Here is a 16,073-nt window from a genome sequence, read left to right on the forward strand (position 1 = left end):
TGCACTAACCCCGCTATAGCTTGAACACCATTGTACTTTCACTGATCAGCTTTAGACTTACAGACTCTCACTACAAAGGCTTGAGGGAGAGCATTTTTTCCTGTGATGGTGATGCCAAAGTCATTTTTGCTTTCATATATTCCTCATATATTTGTAGCTCTGTGGACTATTGTTGCACAGTTATATAGTTTCTTGCTAAGCCAGTATTTTTCCTACCCTGATAGGCAGAAAGATAAACCACATTCCAAAGGTCACAATCCTAATCTTGCTTTTCTGGCAACCAAGGAAGAGCAACTCTCCCAAGACAGTTTCTCATAAACAGCTAGCAGAAGGTGGCCCAGGAAGATGCTTGAACCAAGGGGGGAAATTACCTCATCACCTGTGCATCTAATTGGGGATTCTTGTCAATTATACTTATTTGCTAAACTTATAAAACTGTGTTTGTGCTGTGTGGGGTGGGTATTTTTCCATACTTGTCCCTGGAGGTCTCTTAATAAAGACTAGCTTTTATATTACTTCCTATAGTAATATTATCTTTAAAGTGTGTTGTTTTATTTCTACATCTTTAAGGCATCAATTCTTCCTTTTGTGTTCTTTAGCACGTACTGGCTTTTCACATATTATAAAAAAATAGAGGACAGAGAAAGAATTAAAAATTTTCCAAAATAATTTACTTTTGTGGTCAAAAAATTGTGAAAGTATCATAAAAAGAGAAGTGACCACAAAAAAGGCAAACTAAACATAAGCAGTGTCCATCCTTTGGGCTCATGCCATTTTACTACATGGTACTCACAGTGACAATGCTTCTTCAGTGTTTAGAGGTTCCAGGTTCTCTACAAGTAAGCTGCTGGGGCCCAGGAAATGTCCAGGGAAGGTTCAGGGAATCAGATCTGCATTCTCTTGCTGTAGACCTTCCCCTGGTCCCAGAGCACTGCAGGATGCTGCAGGAATGGTGAGGAACTTGTGGAATGCTGCAAGATAGGCAAGTACAAAAATACAGCACTTGTAAACCTGATGGATATACAGCTAATTGTGATTAACTTATTTTGCTGTCATGTAAAGCTAAAGTTTGATAGCTGTTAAATCTGGTGTGCTCTTCAAATTTTTCTTTGCTCTTTATATATAAAGATGTTACATCTGTATATATGTGCAATTCATGAGTGTAAATGTGTTTTTTAGAAGAAAAGACAACTGAAACCACCAGTGACAAATATGTGCAGCAGGTTTCCTTGTCTCTCTGAAAGACTGCCACAAATATTTTGTCATCCTCCCTATCAAGTCAAATTGTGGTGTCTTGTGAAAGAAGTCACCAACAAAAGTCACAACAAAACTGTGAAGAGGGAGTTTTCATTGTAGGATGACCAGGCTTTCCCTGGCTTTGCTTCACAATAAGCTAAAAACACCAGAGAATACTGAGATAAGTGTGTTTGGGAGCATCACCTTTGAGTATCTTTTATTCTTTCAAAATGTTATAAAATCTCCATTGCCCTGTCCAAATACTGTACTAATAAAGCTGCTAAATTTCTAACAGTTTTGTATAGCTACAGTTACACTACTGTGCTTGACCTACAAAGTAATTTTTAAAAGATCTTTCTGCTTGCGTTCTGCTAGACTTATTGCTGCCCCAGATACATGCTGCAGGCAAGAAAATTGTTTGTCACAACAGAAAGCAAGCAAATTCTTATAAATGCTACTGTGAACAGACATTTGCCAAGCTTTAGGTAACCCTTGGTCTCTAAGTGTCAAACTGCAAGTGGATCTGACTTGAACACTTGATAAATCCCCTCAAAGCAAGAGAAAAAAAATAGTTTTCCAATGCAATTGTTCCAAATAGAGTTATACAGCCTCTTGTGAACATTCTCTGTACTTTTTTTTCTACCTAGATAAACACACGCACAAAGGGAGAGTGAAAAGTCCCACACTAAGGTTAACAGTTATTTTCAAATATTTGTAAAGGTAAGTGAATGAAGGGAAAGAAGGGAAGGAGAGGAAAGGGAATTAAGTATGGAGGAAGGAAAGAAAGAAGTGGTGGAGAGAAAAAGAAAGTAGTTTGTACCTTGATCAATGGAGTGCAGAAAGCAGAACAGAAAGAAAACACAATACACTGTCTGTAGTGCAGAACTCTGATTTTTGCTGGGGGTAAACAGAAATGTCAATGAATCAAAAAGAAGAACAAGATGCAAGAAAAGAACAGGGTTTACCATGGGTTTGTATAAGACCAAAAAATGGAAATCTCCATGTAACAGGAGATCTCAGTGTCAAGGGAAGCATTACAATTGTAGAAAGGTAAAACTTTAGGAGCAGTGTTACAAATTTGAAATCTCTGTGCAAATTTCAGTGCTTAAATGAAACCCCAAAATTACCTCAGATGCTAGATCCCATATATACACTATATGACATGGAGGGCCACCCACCAGCATACCATTTTGAGATTTAACAAAAGAAAAGGAAAAACCAGAGTAAGATAGGTCATACTACAGCTCTTGGCAAGGAACCGAAGGAGATCCATCTTTAAAAGACAAAGGAAATTTTTCTAAATTCCTATGTGAGCTAAGGAGGAGATGTTAGAAGCAAAAAAACCAAAGATGTTTCAGGTTATACCACTGAGAAGGTGCACTACATTTCCCAATATATTGTCCAAACCCTGTTGTCACAGAACTTAAGTCCAAGCTAGTTTCTCTAGTATGCAGACATGATATAAGCCTACAAATACTGAAAGAGAGAGCAAATAATGAATAATCCAAAAAGGTTAAGAGATAAAGTATTTCTATATAATCACTTGGGCTATCAGCTACTAGTACCAATTTCCAGTGGAGTAAGGACATTGAAATCTCTAGGGTTTCCTGCATATTTGCAAGGTTATTGGTAATGTCTCCATTTAAATATTGTGCCAAATTTTATTTTTAGTTCCAGACAAGAGCATTAGTTGAATTGTAATATAAATACATGTACTAACACTTCTTTAGTATCTTTATTAAATAGTCCATTTCAGTGCATCACCACTTGTGTGAGATTAACTCAGTATTGGTAACACATTCAAAGGGGCTTGAAATCCTTCCTAATGTACCCAGCCGATTTAGAAGATTGTGGATCAGGTCCCAAATCAATCATTGTCTAGAAAAAAATGACATGCAGTAGATTTTTCAGCTTGAAAGACAAAGCAAATCCTCCAGTCTTTTCTGTGTATGCTTCCAATTGCCTGCTATGTCTAATTTACTAGGGCCTATGTCACTCACATGCCTTGCTTCCTTCAGAACAGAAATGATCCCAAGAGAAACACTGACACTGTGGCTATATTTTAACAAGGTTTTCTGTCTAGATTCACAGGAAAATAGAATTATATATTGCAATATAAGCCTAAAATTAAGCTAAATATGGTGCATATTATGAAGAAATATTTTTTCTTTTGCTAATTATAAATGAAACTGAATATTACATTATAATATCCTTTTTTGTGCTCCTACACTAGTGTGTGAGGATTTTTTTCATTAATTTCAAGTATTTAAGTAGCTTCATCTCAGCATTTTTTCTTCAATATTTGACTCCTTCCCTTCTTCAGGTCTTTTAAAAATATCCATGAATAATCCATGTCTTTCCTTGTTCAGATCTTTTTAAAATATCTATGAATAAACCATGTTACCCAACACATTACTTTATTCTGTACTCTGTAAGAAACTCCTTTAAGTACTGAAACCAACACACCTATGTTTAGTTCAATCTAGCCAAGCAAGAGGGAGGCAAATAAAACCCAGAGAGGGTTTGATGTAGACCAAGATCAGCACATCCATCAGTCTAAAATGCTCAGCTATGTAACTTGAAATAAATAATGGAATGAATTGGATAAAAAAAGAAATGGCCAGAAAAAAGTGGTTTTACATTGCCATGGAGAAAACACTGTTGAGTCTTTCTCCATCTTTGGGGTTAAAGTAGAGAAAAGAGGATGCATCATTGGATTTAATTTTGCAGTTCCTGAATGAGAAACTAACATTATTGATTTCCTAGGCTGCTTGTTAATTAATTTTTTCTCACTGCAAACCAGCAAAATAGAATTATCAATTTGATAAATGTTCTAGCTGGATGGAATATAAGGTTTTATTGAGCCCACAGAATATTATCTTACTCATTTTCGGAGAAGTTTCTAGCTTTATCTAAGGGACAATATCTTGGATCTGAACACACTGTTGTTGTTAATAAAAAACCCACATACAGAATTATTAATTTAGCAAGGAGTAAACTGGTATATGGTCTCACATATCAGTTTCGAACACACAAGAATGTATCGTTTGTAAATAAAAACCTCTCACAAGCAATTTCTGAAAAGCAACTTGAGGACAAATTGATTTAGCAAAATCCCTGATATATTTCTTACAGCTTCTATTTACAGTTAATCCCTCAGATCATTCCTTTGTACATCAAAGCTCTGTATGTCACAGCGCCTTGCCCTGACTGCAGGTCTGGGTGAGATGGACATTCCTGTGCTTCCCGTGCTCCTTGTGGGGCAGAGCTGAGTAGAACAGAAGGACTCAGACATTTCAGACTTCTTCCCACTCCACCAGCAGTCACAAGGACCACACAGCTGCTGCTGCACCCTCTGGCAAATAACCACAAAGTCAAACATACCAGATACAGTTGGACCCACTTAAAGCGATAAAAATAATGCTATAGCTGAGTCTGTAGCCAGCTTGTAACCCTCAAAAGTTCTCCAAAGCATTTGGAGGCAGAGTTAATTTAGTACCCATTACAGCAGAGGACCCTCTCATCTTCACTTAGTCCCTTGGCTCCAAATGGAAGAGCAGAGCTGGAGCTCTGCCATGATGGGGAGACTTCTCAGGGCAAACAAGCTCAAGGAGTGATAACCTGTCCCAGATGTGTTAGTCCCAGAAAAGAAACTTTGGCCAAGTTTAACTGCCTCCACTAATTCTTGTACTCCTTCTAGGACAACACAACAATCTCTCAGAAGCAAGACAGAAAAGAAGGCAAAATGAATCTCAATTTTAAAAATATTTCAAAATTGAAATTATATGGATATATATAGATAATAGAATACATAGATAATTGTGGCAGAGTAGTAGGTCATACTCATAGCCTGAGTAACCTACTGTGAGCAAGTTCTCAATGGTGAATATCAGACTGCATACAGTAGCTTCAAGTTATAAATAAATAACTTCAAAAATGCAGAAAACACAATCTTTTACATTAATTTAATTACTGTATCAGACAGAGGATATGTGAGGGGAAAAATAAGTTTGTTGATCCACGAGAGATTAGAGAAAGCTTATACATTGTGAAACTTTTTTAATTTTAAAAATAAATTCTCCTTTCTGAACCAGTGACAGCAGTATGGAGCTTTTGATGACAGTTTTCCCTGTTTGTTTCTTGGATTTGATATAGAAGTAAAAGAGAAACATGGATTCCATGGATTCCAGGACTTTCGTGAGATTTTTTTTTAGGTTTTGGGGCACGACTGTATGTAAGTTACCTGTACTCATAGCCAGCCCACCTCCAGTGTCATTTCAGTGACTAAAAGCTGCATATGTCATTCTAATTCAAAGAACTCATAGTTCTGCTTGAATTGTAAGAAACTTTTGAAGGACTAGTACTCGGAAAGGGCCATGCTCAACAGGCCCTTTAGAAAGAATAATATCTAGTCAAAAATCAGTGAATTACATTAGGTAGCCAGGAAAGAGTCAAAATTAGGAAAAAATGGAATCAGAGTTAAAATAATTATCTATTGTGAAGTTCCCAATACTATGTTTAAGAAATTAAACCAATTTTCAGCAAGAAAAAAATAAGTATAAAAGGAAAAGTTTTTGATAAATCTGTAGGATAGTAAGGGTGCAATTCAGAAATAAAAATCTACAGTGTAGATGTCAGAAGTATCAACAGAACGCATAGAAACCATCTCTGCAGAGTCAGAGTGGACCTAGCAGGTAGGTATACACTCAGAAAACAACAGAGACACAGGGTTTTTCTGGAATTAGGTACACTAAATTACCTGCCTCTAAATAGATCATTGCTGTTTCTCTCAGCCTCTCCATAGATTGGCACTCTGCAAGGACACAGAGACTCCAGGCAGTTGATACTTTTCAGCTCCATGAGTTCTTTATGAGTCTACTTACCTGCAGAGTTTTTGAAATGCATGGCTAGGGATAATAAACTACATTTGGACAAAAATTCTATATTTCCCTATCCCACGTAGCTCTAAAGTGCTGATGATACAGAGCTCACAGTGAAAGTCTCACTTGCAAAATTACACATTGTCTCAGAAAGAACTTGGAAACTCTGTTTCCATCTCTCTAAGATGGTGGATGAATTAGAGATAAATAAGAGTTGTGAACAGATCTGCAGAGGTACATCTCTTTTGTTTAATTCTTCCCCTACAATTATAAATGGTTCTGTCAAAAGCCTTCTTGTGAAAATATAAGTAGAACATAGGCAAAAAAGAGCATCTTGGGCACAGTATGACAAACAAAACTCTAAACCAAAACATTATGTGTTTTCTTTCTAATAACACACCATTTATTTACACAGAAAAGATTTTTCAAGGGAATAAAAGGTCATTCAGTTAGGAAAAAATTATATGTCACATAGCTGTATTTCTAGTGTACTGGTACATCTGTCAAAGCTGTATCTGAAAGTTCATGGAACTGAAAGGCAGACACAAAATCAGAGAATAAAACCTGGGCAAACATTGCAAATAAACAAGATATTTAGAAATATTTTAGGAACCATCAAATGCCTATTACTTAACTGTGCTTTTGTTTCAGATTTCTCTAACCTGCATTCATTTGGAAATCAAGATAAATATGTTAATCAATTCTTGCTTATAAAACAAAAATACTTTTCTTTATAAGTCACTAGATGGAAAAACATGCAATGTCATCTATTCTGTACCTCTGCATGAAGAAATTTGCTTTATTTCTTTTGAAGGACCAAACTACTAAATTCGCTTACTCTCTACAGCTGTTCTTCTCCAAAAGGAGAGGCTGTTAAGTACTGGCAGAAATGAGTTAAAGAGCACAGAATCTAGTCAGTCTTATATATGGCTGATTATGTGCGAGGGAGAAAGAAAAGAATGGATGCCTTTGTACTTTTTTGTTGTAAGAAACAAATAAAAGCATGATTTGTATTAGGACTTCTGTACTTGGTTTGACTGCAGTTTAAGAGTGATTCTAAGATCATGGTAGTCTAAATTTAGAGATGTTTACTTTAGATGAAAAAGTTTTATTTTTATTCTGAAGCAAAGCATGACAGTCTGGAAGAACATTTAATTTAAAGCATTTGTGGGTTCAAGCTTCAGTGCATGTGGTAAAGATTAAATATTTGAATAAAATTGTTAAATTAATACTTTTGATAATACCCTTAAATTACTATGAATCAAGAATGTTTGCACTACAGTCTTGATATTTGAAATATCATTAAGACACAAAGACCTTTTCTCAGGGGTGAATTCAAAGTATAAGATGGTTCTTAAGCCTACCGGTGGAAAATACAAATTTAACTCACTCTACTGGATAATAGACATATATTATGCTGTGGTTTAACCCCATCCAACAACCAAGCCCCATGTAGCCACTTATTCATTCTCCCACCAGCAGGATCAGGGAAAGAATTGGAAAGGTAAAACCTGGAAAACTCATGGGTTGAAATAAGGACAGTTTATTAGGGGAAGCAAAAGCTGCACATGCAAGCAAAGCAAAACAAGGAATTAATTCATTGTTCCCTATGGGCAGGCAGGTGTTCAGCCATCTCCAGGAGAACAGGGCTCCAACACACATGATGGTGGCTTGTGAAGACAAACACCATCACTCTGAACACTCTGCTTCCTCCTTTTTCCCCACACTTTAAATACTGAGCATGACCTCACATGGTCTGGGATATCCCTTTGGTCAGTTTGGGTCACCTGTCCTGGCTGTGTCTCCTCCCAACCTCCCACATATCCCCAACTTCCTTGCCAGAGTGGCAGTATGAAAAGCACAGAAGGTCTCAGCTCTGTGCAAGCACTGCAATAATAAAAACATCCCAGTGTTATCAACCCTGTGTTCAGTACAAATTCAAAACCCAGCCCAATACCAGCCACTGTGAAGAAATTTAACTCTATCCCAGCCAAAACCAGCACAATCAGTTCATCTAGAAATATTTTATTTAGGGAGTTCTTGTTTTATGTGGATCTCCCTGAAAGTTCTGCAAGTGCCAGAACATCCCAGACTGCTACTGCGGAAAGAGTGGGTAGTCCCAAAATTGAACACCTCTCAGTAGGCTCCTAAGACAGCAGGGGCTAAGATGAGAATAATACAAGAAGTATGAATTCCATTTAAAACAAATGAATCCTGGACTTCATTGGATCTCTTGAATTCCTGCAGAAATTGAAGCAAGTTGAGGAGTCTAGAATAACAGTTCATCCTTCCATGAGTAAAATTAAATATCTGATAGAATGAATCACACTTTAAATTTCATTGATTCTCCTGCATGTATCCCATTGATTTCATATATTACCATTGATTAAAAATGAAGAAAACATTTGAGAACACATTTGAAAAATGTCTGGGAAAATATTGTCACATTTTCATATATTTAGATAGGTCTGGCATGATTACCACCATGGTCTTAAAATTTATAGATTGTAGATAGTAGAGTCCTTTTTATTTTACTTTCTCAAATGGCCATTTTGAGATGTACAAAGAGGAGGTACTGTTTGACTACTTTAAAAAGTTCTTTTAATCATGGAATACCTGAACGTCCCCAACAAATCACCTCAGAGATGGAATAAAGTAAAATTAGGAAGACTTTTAAGGGTGAAGAAAAGATGCATTGACAGAACTCCTGACCCAGCAGGGGTGTGACATCATGAGCTATCTCCTCTAATGGATAGCAGGAGGGGGTGGATGCTTAAGAAGATCCCAAAGAGCCTTGCAAAGGTTGTGTAAGGACTGTGGACTATCAGATCCCTGAGCAATAACATAAGGTTCCAGGGAGAATCTTAGTAAGTCTCCTGAATTTTGCAAGGATTGAGATGAGCTCTAACACACTACTAGTGAGATTTTATAGCCTTGTGTAACTGTTAAAATCTAGAAAAACAAATGTAGCAACTTTTGGGATTTTCCCCCCACAATTGACAAGATGCAAATATATAGGTTTAAAAGAAATTTAATTTATCTTTAAAAACAACTGGTTTTAGTAATGGTAGCCCTCTTACCCTGAATTTACTGCTATGTATGACTAACCTTAACTTCAAGATGATTAAAGGCTTTTTTTTTTTCCCCTCTCTGTTCTCTGTTTGGGGATTCAACTACAAGAGACTGTGCCAGCTACTTACAGAGCAATAACAATGCTATCAAATGAGATAAGGATCACTTTTTTTCCTGTCATGCTTAAATCTCTTGCAAACTTCAGGCAGCCAAACCCTTACACTGCTTTAAGTTAAATTTTGTGCGTGCTTGTAGTTGGAGAGGCAAAGTTTCTAAAGTGAGAAATGCCTCTCATTATTTCTGAAGATAGACAAGTCTTTGAAGAAATAGTTTTTGAAGTCAGTGTTTAATAATCTGAAAAATCATAAAAATGCTGAGAATTCAGCACAGGAATATTGCACATTAAAGTTACTTCCATTTCTTTAAAACATCTATCTTAGGTTCAAAAGTTTACTTCAATGACAATGTGTAATTAAAGACTTAAAAGTCTGGATGATTGAAACACTCTGGAGTGCAGAATTGCTGGGAAATACTGGAAGGCAGCCTTTACAGAGATATTTTAAAGACTGAATTTCTGCTCCTCTGCATGAAGTCAAGAATAACATCTTATAAGAACACACAATGAAACAAAGAAAGAGATTTCTTCATACTGTTTTTGATGCTCCAGAAATATCTGGTTCAGGTCACCTCAAGTTTAAGCAAAGCATTTCTCTAAGAATATTCATGCTATCACAGTTTTAGAAGACCCAGATTTTTGTCACTATACAAGCCCTACAGAAAAAGGCAATCCCTCCCCAGAACCTTCAAATCCAGTCCCGAAAAGAGAGAAACAATGACTTGAAATGACTCTCTAGGGTCACTCCATTAGTCATCACCAGTGCCAAGAATAGAAAACAAGTTTTCTTACTCCATGCCTCAGACCTAATTTGTTAGACTATATTGCTTTCCAGTCAGAATGGTTGCCATGACAGGATGTAATCGTGTAAGGTGGATTTCTCTTTTCAGCCCCTTTGTCCTTCCCCAGACTAAGGCCTGCACACTTCACTTCAGGTCTTCAATTACTTCATTTTTATCCTAAAGAAACTATCACAGTACTGGTCTTCTATTCAAAATGTTGCATGAAGATGCAAGTGCCCCTTTTCAGTGACTCCTATGTTAAATAGGAAGAAAATTGTACCCTTTTCACTTCAAGTCATATTTTCCTTTGATTTACTAATCCATTTTGTTTTATCAGCTACCTGAATCCCCACTGGAGACCTTTTTTACAAAGTAATTGTTTTCAGTGAGAGAAATGCATTTTGCAAATTCTCAGCCTTTCACAGAACAGGGAAAAATTAAATTGGATAGTCATGATTTTGTCTAGAAAATATAAAGGCTATGCTATCACTGCTCAGAGGATCACAAACAAAAATGAAATCCTATTTTGGAGAAAGCTATATTCTAACTTCAAAGCATCAATAAAAAATTCAAGAACCTAAATTTACTTCCAAAAAAATTAGCCATCCCTAACAGCTTACTGTATGAAACACAATGGGAGCCATAATTCCTCAAGCTTCTGTAGTATAGTAATGAACTATTATAGTTTTCTGTTTTAAAAAAGGTTATGCTAATGTGAAAGAAAATTGCTCTGTTGTTTGAATGCAAATAATGCAACATTGTAAAAGCAACATTCCTCAACAAATAAACTGGCCTTTATCTGATGAGAATTCCAACAAGCAAGGTGATTCTTTAATGAGACCAGCTAGTGATAACATGATCTTAGTGTTATCTTACTCTTTCTCACTGAACAGTGAAGTGAAAGAAGATGATTTTCTCTTCTAGTGTTTGTATTGATCAAATTAATTTTTTTTGGTACACCTTATTATGTACAAAAGTCCTCATGTTTTAGCTGTAAGTGAACTTTGCCCTTCTTATGGAATTACCACATAGAAGTTCTACAAGGAGGATAAGCAGCAATAAATGGAGCTTGGGTTTTTTCCTATGCCTATATAATGAACTTCATATAAAATTGTGATGGGAGCCAGCAATCCACCCTTTCCCAACCTGCACTAAGCATGGCATTGACCCTATTTAAAGGGTCTGGGCACCTGAAAATCCCAAAGAGAAGTGTTTCTGACAGGCATTGTCTCTGACAGGGTTGAAATGCATTAGCTCTGATAGCAAGGAAGTCAGAGTGGCAGCGTACTAACCTCCAATTGAGTTGGTACCGGAAATGCTTTGGGTGGCCAAAACCACATTTTATTGGGTTGTATATAATGAAGAGTTAAGTTCTCCATAGAATTTATACAAACAGCTAAAGAGATTGCCTTTTGTAATATGAATATATGGATTACAAGCAAAGCAAATAAAGTCTTTGAAAAGGTTCTGGTCAAAATATCAATTTCACTTGTCATAGGGAAAACCCCTTAGGAGGTAAGTCCAGTGAAGGTGTATATCAAATATCTTTGCAGAAAGTTTGCATGTACTTCTCTGACTTTCCCACACTGACATGCACCCTTTAAAACCTGTTCACTCTCATTCTACCCACATGTGTCTACTACAATATGATTAGCCTGAGAGTATATAGCAGAAACAATCCTAAATCAGTGGTAGATTACATCCATGAGCAAATATTTGCTCCATTAACTCTAGTAATGATTGAAGGCGTTTGGGCATTAGGGGTCTTACTATTTTTGAGACACAGGGCTCTTTCAGTCCTTTAAAGGTCAGACTCAATCTGACAGTGGAGGACACAAATTCTGAAGTTTGTAGAGAATGCTCCCAATTTTCTGACCTTTGAAGCCGTGAGCTGTTCAAGTACCACAGTTTATGTCAGTTTTATTTGCAGCCTGTAGGGAATGGAAAGGGTTTCACCTACTCTTCTAAGCAGACCATATTGTGCTTGACCCCTTTCCCACTTACCGGATAACACGCATTTATCAATTTTGAACAAAAAATTCACGAGTGGACCAGGTACCTATCCATTGTAATACCATTCATACATTGTGATAGCTCTGATATTTGAAAACAGAATTATAAAACAGTTCATCAGAATATAAACCCCTTTTCTTTCTTTTTGTTTATTGGGGAAAAAATTTGTTATAGTTGCAGTCTGAAAAACTAATTATATTTTTCTATTAGACCTTCATTTTATATTGCAATTATTGCCTTGGCCACATGGATATGTAGCTGTTAAACCAGCTGGCACATTCAGTTTGCTGGGCTGACTGATCCTTCTCTTAAAAAGTACATAGTGAATCATGGTCACAATTTGGCATAATTTTATTGATGCTTTGGTGAGGCAGTTAAACATTTGTTTAACACCTATTCATGCTAAAATGCTGTGGAATAGCTTGTAAGACTATAAAATACGCAATATAATTCAGAAGTCTGACTGTACCCTTCGTTTCATTTGCACATTATTTTGAGATCATCTATTGGTCTTTCAATACTGAAATGGAGTTTATAATAAAGGTGTGGGCAAACTTTTTAACAGGCCCTTTTGGGGTAGGACATTAAGTAATGATTTTAAATTTTAAAAAGCATAGATTTAAATTAGATATAAGAAGGAAATTTTTACAGTGGGGGTGGAGTCTGACCAGGTTGCCCAGAGATGAAGTAGATTCCTGATACCTGGAAAGACTGATGGTCAGGTTGGACAGGACTCTGAGCAACCCCATCTAATTGGAGATGTTCCTGCTTATTGCAGGAGGGTTGGACTAGATTACCTTTAAAGGTTCCAACCCATACTATTCTATGACTCCAGGATTTAGAAGGCAGCAATATTTTCTTTTTTGGTTTCCTGTTCTAATGAATCAGATCCACGCAATTGTTTCTACAGAGCCAAAGATTTGCATTTCTTTGAAAGTGATCAGGTCAATAATATCATAAAGAGCTTTTATAACATATTAAAGGTAATTTTTACAATACAAAACTGTGGAATAGGCTGTCATTTTTACAGGTTCCATTCACTTAAACTTTCTAATATGGTTGGTAATGAAAATGAACTTACTGCAGATCATGCACTAATATCCATATTAATATTTGCTTATAAATCCTGATAAAGTAGAGGTGAAAGCCACATTTTCAAATGGTCTCTTCTTCAGCAGTATTCAAGGACATGTTGTACAAGTGGGAGCAAATATTTATGTTCAAACTGTAATATGTGAGGATAAAATTAATTCCACTCATCTGTGAACTCACAATTAAGAGGGCTCATGTATAGAAGCACCTCACACAGAAAGTGAATAAATTAAGAGCTATAATGGGAATACTGTGAGCTCACATGGCCATGCTGTAAAATATTTATGATAAGTTATACATTTAGCATTTTTTTCTACTTTTAAGACCAATTTAAAGTTTGTATCACATTTCCTCTCTACATGCTAAGACATGAGCTCATCATAGAGAAGATAAAATCTCAGCTGTGTTGGAATAAATTTGGTTGCACATACATATGACCATAAGCTCTTTTGAATAATAAAATATGGAGAGCTGGTACAGTTGATATGCAAAGAGCATACAGAAAGAAGAATGCACAGAGACAAGCGGTGGGGAGAGAATACCTCAATGCATGAGCCACAGGACAGCTTCTCGCACCTCAAATCGATGCAGAAGTGACAATGAGGCACATCAGCAATAAAGACAGATTAATAATACCACTTCTTCTCTAATTCACTGGGGAACCTTCAACTGCTGCCTGCTCCAGTAGTCCTCAACCCAGACCTCTCTCCTGCAGCTAACTATGAAGCTGTAAGAGGCAATATCATAATAAAAACTCAGAGATAATGCGTCATTTGCACCAGCCCATGACCAGAATACAAATTTACTGTGTTGCCTTATATATTACAACAGTTCCATTATCATTACGGTATAAGGATTCCATAGTACCAGAGTTTCATACCTCCTCAATGTTTCTTGCAGGCATCTCCTCTAAGCACTGACTGTTCCCAGGCCTTGCAGCAGGCATCTGACTCCTCTCTCCCCCAATCCACTCTTTTATGCCACTAGTTTTTATTTGCTACAGGTGTTGCTTGTTATCATCTGGCCTGCTCCTAATCTTTAGTAATAGGGTTCAGCTGCAACTCATTGGGGATAAGATCACATTCTACATTACCCATACTGTGTTCCCCTACATTTACTGGAGGTAGAAGGTGTTATGTAATTCACTGTGTGGTAAGTATGTATCTCAACACATTGATTCACCTCTCTTTAAACGAAGTCAAAGCCAAGAAACCTCTCTTGTAGGGAGGCACTAGTATATGGATCATAATTGCAGAGGTTCTCCAAAACCCTTTCTGAAGAAGAGGCCCACAGGCTGTGATTGTGCTCCAGCTGCTGTAGGAGTGTGCCCATACTCAGGAACATCTGCTGTGATCTAAGGCTGCAGTCCATACAGCTCAGCCTGAGAAACCTCTGCAGCTCTAGGGCACAGCTTGACTGATTTTTAAACCAGAAATGTGCTGGCATGCAAATCCTGTTCATGTCTGCTGCAAAGGCAGTTGATTTATTGTAAGCATTCTCCTGGCTGTGGTTTGCACAAGAAAAATATGAAGAACGTTCATTATCCTGAGTGTCCATCAGCTTTCAAGTAAAATGTTGTTTCCTAATGAAAAAAAAAAAAAAACCTAAAAAGAAAGAAAAAAAAAACGACCCAAAAACCAAAAATAAACCAACCCCCAAAAAAACAAAAACCAACAACAACAAAAACAAACACACAAAAAACCAAAAAAAAAATAAAAAAGAGGGAAACAAGGTTTAGGAACTAAATAACAAAATACAAGAGCACTATAAAATTTACAGGATAAGACTCTTTTTACCTTTGTTAAAGAGAATCCACCAAAAATGTGGGAAAGAGGTTGCCTTGGAGAGTGAAAGTTCTTTAAGGGAGGTTCAGATGGGAGCTGGAACAACTTTTCCCCCTGTGGTGCATAAATTGATAGCCACTGATAGCTGCAGGCTGCTCTGCTCCTGGTCACCTCTGAGCTCTACAGGTGTCAGCTACAGCAGAGTTGTCATAAAAGACAGGAATTTTTAATGTTTATTGTTTCACAGTTCTCTGGTATTTTTCTGTGTAATCGTGTTTCAAATGAGTTACTATTTTAATGATGACCCTAATTCAATAGTATTAAATTAGAACTGGCATGGAGCTCATTGCTACCTCGATGAAGATATAATGGCTAGAGACAAGTAAATTTTTTGCCAAACAAGGTAATTTCTATCTGCCCTACACACAGCTGCATATTTTTCATATTACTTATCCTTTCCATATAAGCCTTTATTTTTATTTTGCTAAGAAGCTCCTTCATCAAGTATTCTCCAAGCATGGGTACTGAATGGCATGACACTGATGCAGTAGTTCATGCTCAAGAGGTTTATATTTTTTTATTATTTTTATTAATCTTTCTTATTTTTCTTCTTCTGGCTAAAACTCAGAAGCTGCCTCTTCAGCAGCTGCAGGCCAATTACCTCTACTGACATTGCAAGGTGCTTATTAGGCCTCAGGTCTGACAGTTTCTGAAGAACTCAATTAATTGTTCTACTTAATCTCATTTACTTTGCAGCTTCTCTAAACAGGAGACTCCAAATGTAAAACTTCTCAGAGTATAATAAGAAGTAGGTGTTGATTTTTCAGAAAAAAATATAAAAATCAGGACTGCGTGAGGTTCCGAATGCTTCTAATAGCAAGAGCTAGATGGCTCAGCCTCCTTTTATGAGTACTAAAAACACAAGAAGCTTAATTTCCTACTTGCAGGGTTGCATATATCCTGGTGCACAAGAAGGTACAAGATCCTGTTGAAGGTTTTCCAGCAGTGGAGACACTTGTATCTCTCACTGCTGAGTGTTTGCCAATGCCTCAGTAGCTACACGCTCATGGTTGCCATTCCCTTCATCCAGGCACTCACT

Source organism: Agelaius tricolor, unplaced genomic scaffold (genome assembly GCF_023055355.1).
Source record: "Agelaius tricolor isolate 1412-34295 unplaced genomic scaffold, bAgeTri1.0.p SCAF_8, whole genome shotgun sequence".
Taxonomy (NCBI): Eukaryota; Metazoa; Chordata; class Aves; order Passeriformes; family Icteridae; genus Agelaius; species Agelaius tricolor.